This window comes from Tympanuchus pallidicinctus, unplaced genomic scaffold, assembly GCF_026119805.1.
Source record: "Tympanuchus pallidicinctus isolate F22 unplaced genomic scaffold, pur_lepc_1.0 scaffold4, whole genome shotgun sequence".
Classification (NCBI taxonomy): Eukaryota; Metazoa; Chordata; class Aves; order Galliformes; family Phasianidae; genus Tympanuchus; species Tympanuchus pallidicinctus.
The window spans coordinates 42,107,361-42,113,360 of NW_026294758.1; positions in this window are offsets into that span (position 1 = coordinate 42,107,361).

Below are 6,000 nucleotides of genomic sequence, written 5' to 3' on the forward strand. Positions count from 1 at the left end.
TAACATAATTCATTGTCAGGGAAAAAGCAAAGCTAACAATATTTAGAACAGTGATGTAAATCGAGAAGGATTTGGCCTCCAGCAAAATGCCTGAAAATGTGGCAAGATCTGCATGCTAATCTCCTTTTACTGATGAGATCCGTGTACTTAGACAAGCTTTGCAAGGCAACAAATTGAAGAACCCTTTCCTTTGGCTGAACTGCTCTGAGTTTATCCCAGGAGAGTCTGGTAAAGACTATTACCCCCAACATGCTACGGAAGGCCTACAAATTGAAGAAGAAATACAAGGTTCCGCTAATTAGCTTAGAGAATTTTTTACTCTTTCATCCTTTTTTCTTGCCACGCACCTTTCCTGTTTGAGTGATTATATGATTTATAGAACAAATGCAACTGCATTTACAGCACGGTACCTAGTGATTACCAAAAAAAGAAAGCAAACATTTACTTTCCTTGCCTACTTCTCCTTTATCTGAAGGCGCCCCCAGGAGAAGAGATGTGGAAATCTAAAAGTCCTCTTGATATTATACCCCTTGTTGCTTCTTAGAAATGTTTCTCTAAATGGGATCAGCCATCACTTCCTATTAGCACAACCAGCCTTTTCAGTGATGACATTACACAACGGACAAGACTGTGAATACTTAAGAGTCATAAGACTCTAAGTCTTATGAATATACTCCTGTGTCCTACTGTGTTTTGAGGGGAGAGTGCTTTGCAAAACTACTGCAAAGATTTGAAATCTCAAGCGGATGTGAAATGGTACACAGATGCCCTCAGATCTTTACTAGCCTCTCTGGCATTAAGCACAATCTCTTAGTCTCTTCCTTGTCTGTTTTCCATAGACACTACCTAGCTCACCTCATTTTTTTTTATCTGTATGGGAGCAATTAAATTACCATGCTGCTGTGAAGACTGGAAGCCTTCTTCAGAGGAACCTTGTTAGGGCTCTTGGAACAGGTCTCAGTGTTAGTTCAGTGTTATTCCAATGACAAGGGAATAAATGATAGACCATATGTGTTTGGTCTGTGCATTTCCTATCAGTGCTTTCAGTAGCCTACAATACCGTTTCTGAAATGCTACTGAAAGCTTTTCATCACACAAACATCCCTAGCTGGGGTAATGAATCTGAGGAGTGTGTCTCTGTGAGATGTATGAGAGGGAGGATGTTGCTCAAGAACTTTGGAAAAAGAACAAGGGATATAACTAGGTGAGTGAGGTGGGGATGGAAATTCATTTCAAGTCATAGAAAAAAAGCCAGTAAGCGTTGCTGTAAAACTAAAGGAAAGATGTGATGGTCCTCTCTCAGCTGAATACTGTGGCATGGATCACCTCATTTGCCAAGAGGTCAGAACAAGATAGTGTGTCTCATCTGCTCCTACTCTCCTATAAATTTCATGAGCTGGTTGCTGACTTTGGTGCCAGTCTTCAAAAGTTAAATGGCAATCCAACACTCCCTCACCACTTAAATGAATTATATTTCCTTCTGTCACATGTGCTGTTGTAAAAGGGCAGTGGAAGACACTGGCCATATTTGTTTGCTCATATACCAAATGCTGGGAGAACTGCAGACAACCTGGGTCTGTTTGGGCTACAGGCTAATACTGTGCAGTATTCATTTTAAAACTTTGTGAAAGTATAAAGCATTAGCCAGGGCAGGAGTTTCTTAAAATCCCTATGAGGCTGGAGCTGTCTTAGTGGATTAGTGGCCAGGTATAATCAGTGAAGCAGATGCCCTCAGTTTGACTTTTTGTCTGGTCTCCTTTTCTTCCAGCTGGATGGAAGTAGGGAATGCTACAGAGGAGAGAACAATGTGCTTGCTACCTTTTATGGGAGAACAGGCACAGATTTGCAAGTCACTAAGAAGTATTTATTCCCTCCAGTGGCATTCAAATGCAGTCCTGCATTGTGCTGGCTCTCTTCCCAAACAGAATTTTTGTCTGGTCAGAGATATAGCAGGGGATTTCAGTGAGTCCATAGAAAACAGAACAGTATGTATGACAGGCCCTGGTAAGAGAGGGTGCACTAATGTGAGCTCATAAACACCATGCAGTAAGACCTCTTTCAAGAATATAGAAGAAAACATCTTCCTAGGAAGGCAAACCTAACCCTATAAATTCTTCACTCTTGATGAAACTGAACTATTATGTTTTGTACTTACAATTGCAAGGTTTTTTTTTTACTTTTTCTAGGCTTCTCATGCTATATAGGCCTTATTTAAAAATGAAAAAGCATTCTCTTTCAGCAAAGCCCCCCCCCATTCTGATCTCGGTGTACAAATCTGGGATGGATTGAAGGAAGTCAGTAACCTAATGTGGGTGTAAAGTCAGTGTGAGTGAAATAACAGAGTCCAGAACAGTTAACTTAGCTGAATAGGTGCCTGTGTAATCAATTATTATAGTGACCCCAATAGGAAACTTGTATGAGGCAATCACAGAATTATATGTAAAGCTTTCCTCACAAATATTTAAACAGCCAACATTGTGGTCTCTTCACCAAATAATAATAATAATAAAAATAAAAACCCCACCAAAAACAAGTGTATTACCACAAAGGAAAACTGCTTGTAGAAGAGGTGGAGTATTCCCACCTCCTCCTCATTCTTGTCTGCTCCTGTGGTTGTGATAACCCTTCACCCCTTCATTCCTTTTGCACTGATTTCTTTCTTAAGGGGATCAAGAACTGGAAGAAAAATAACCAGTTGGTTTAAGTCAGCAACAACAATAAGAATGTGGAAAAATAAACCTGAGAGCATTGTTAAAAGCCCAGAGGTTGTGAGCTGAAGGACACTGGCTGTCTTATCTACTCACAGCAGGAAACTTTACCACACACTGCTAAATCTCCAGTAAATGAGTTTTGCAGGGACCAAAATGTGGGTGCCAGCAGTAAAAGTGTTAGGGAACCCTCAGAAGTCATACAATGATCTGAATCGCTCCCTTAAGACTGCTGGAAAAGTTGGGTGCTATGGCTGCAATTTGGCCCCTTTCCCAGGTGAACCTGGCACACCTCACAGAGTACCTTCAGGCTGTGGCTACCCAGGGTTCCATATGGAGCCCCTTGCACTAGAGCTGATCTGTCCCGCAGAGCATTCTTCACAGAGGTCTTAAAAGCAGGATAACTGCATTAGAAGACCACACTCTGCATCTCAGCATAACTTATTAGCATAACTTATTAGCTTGGGCTGAGGAACTCACCAATCTATCTTTATTATATCCAGTTCCTGAGCTGAGTGAAAACACAATAACTGCAGCTCCTTTGCACTGTGTTCCACTCTCTCATTAAGCCTCATTTCTCTGTGTGTGAAACAGCAGCAGTTCTCAGATAGTTCTGTTCTCCTGAAAGATCATCTTTATCTTGCGTGTGTGGTACTTGTGCATGGAAGGCCACTTGTACTGTAGTAGGCAAAACACATAGGCACCTTTCATAAATTTGAAAAGTTCTGTGTGATTCATGATCAGCTGTCCTGTACCAATGACAGAGTCATTGAATGAGTGCATGCTCCTTTTGTGACAGCACAGCTAATAATAGAATCACAGAATCATTAAGGTTGGGAAATACCACTAAGATCATCGAGTCCAACCATCAATCCATCACCCCCATGCCCACTAAACCATGTCCCTCAGTGCCATATCTACATGTTTTTTGAACACCTCCTAGGATGGTGACTTCACCACCACCCCTGGCAGCCTGTTTCAGTATCTCACCACACCCTCTGAGAAGAATTTTCTCCTTACGCTATATAATATCCTACATTATCTTGGAAGAGTGTACATTGGGCTTCCCTGAGCTACATTATTTCAGAAGCAGTCTGTCCTATGTCCCCTCACTACTGTAGGTTGGGATCGAGACCTTTAGAGCTTGTGCACCAAGAAATACTGTGAAACATCTTATGCATCTCTTCTGGACATCAACAATGACATTTGCACTATACTTCTGTTGCTTAAGCATTGATGTCTAGTGTCATTTAAGATATTCCTAATAATCTGTCTTTACTTCATAAAGCTGCTACTTTAGAAAGCAATAGATCTTCATAGACCCTCTATCAGATCTTCCACCTCTCCTTGTGGATGTCATGAGTGTACCAGCATGATGTATATGGACCAATGACCCATGTTAAGCAACTGAATTGTGTCCATGGTGCTGGGGCAGCTGAGACGGCAGGAAACTGATGGTCACAACAGTGAAATTTGAGGTAAGTAGAGGCGATGAAGCTCACAGTAGATAGCAGAGGGATGATATAATGGCTAAGAGGCTGTGTTGAGATGGCCCACATGCACGACACTCACATAATCTTTTGAATAACTCAGGTGAATTAAAATATTAAATAATTCTTAAATAATATTTCTCTATCTTGCTTTTACTCTCTGTGGAATAGGTGATTGAAGGAAGTTGTGGTGGGGCTTAAGCCATTATTATATAACTGCATAGTGTACAATACAACACAAATGTTCCCATTCAATTTTCTCACAAATAATAGAAGGAGAGAGACAGGATGGTCCCCTCCTACTTCCATATTTTTAATCTTTATTTGACACAGACGCTCTGAAAGCCATGTTACAAAGGAAGCATTGCTATTCTTCTTTGGTGACTGGAAGGGGAGTGAAGAAAGGAGCAAGGACCCAGGAAACTACAGACTGGTGAGTATCCCCTCTTTGCCTGGGAAGATCGTGGAGCAGATATTCCTGGATAACATGCTTGATCACATGGGAAATGACTGTGTGATCCAAGACAGCCAGCACAGCTTCACCAACAGCAGATCTTGCCTGATCAATCTTGTGTGGCCTTCTGTGATGAAGTGATGGCATTGGTAGACAAAGGAAAGGTGACCGATGTCATTTACCTGGACTTGAGCAAGGCCTTTGACATGGTCCCCCACCACATCCTCATCTCCATTTTGGAGGGATGTGGATTTGATGGGTGGACCACCAGGTAGATAAGGAATTGGTTGAAAGGCTGCAGACAGAAGGTGGTCATCAATGGTTCTGTGTCCAGGTGGAGGCTGGTAATGAGTGGCGTCCTCCAGTGGTCTGTCTTGGGACCAGTGCTCTTTTAACATCTTTATCAATGACATCAATTACGGAGTTGAGTGCACCCTCAGCAAATTTGCTGATGACACCAAGCTGAGTGGTGCGGTTGACACGGTGGAAGGAAGGGATGCCATTCAGAGAGACCTCAACAGGCTTGAAATGTGGGCCTGGGTGTAACTAATGAGGTTCAACACGGCAAACTGCAGAGTTTTGCACTTGGGCCAGAGGAATCCCAGGCATCCATACAGACTGGAAAGAGCGGACCTTGAGAGCAGCCCTGCAGAGAAGGACCTGGCGGTCCTGATGGATGAAAAACTTAACAGCAATGTGCTCTTGCAGCTCAGAAAGCAAATGGTATCCTGGGCTCCATCAGAAGAGGGGTGGCCAACAGGGATGAGGAGGTGATTGTCCCTCTCTACTCCGCTCTTGTGAGGCTCCATCTTGAGTACTGTGTCCAGGTCTGGGGCCTCCAGTACAAGAAAGATAGAGAGGCATTGGAGAGGGTCCAGAGGAGGGCCACGAAGATGATCAGGGGACTGGAGCACCTCCACTACGAAGCCCAGGGAGCTGGGCTTGTTCAGCCTGGAGAAAAAAAGGCTGCAAGCTGACCTCATTGCAGGCTTTCAGTACCTAAATGGAGCCTACAAAAAGGAGAGGAATCAACTGTTTGAGAGGGTAAATAATAGCAAGACAAGGGGAAATTGTTTTAAGTTGAAGGAGGGAAGATTTAGGTTGGATATTGGAGCAAGTTCTTTGAGAGCGGTGAGGTGCTGGAACAGGCTGCCCAGAGAGGTTGTGGATGCCCTGTCCTTGGAGGTGTTCAAGGCCAGGTTGGAGGCCCTGGTCAGCCTGGTCTAGTATTAAATGGGCAGGTTGGTAGTCTTGCCTGCAGCAGGGGGGTTGGAGATTCATGATCCTTGGGGTCCCTTCCAACCCAAGTGATTCTATGATTCTATGATCCTTTGTTACACTTAAGGTT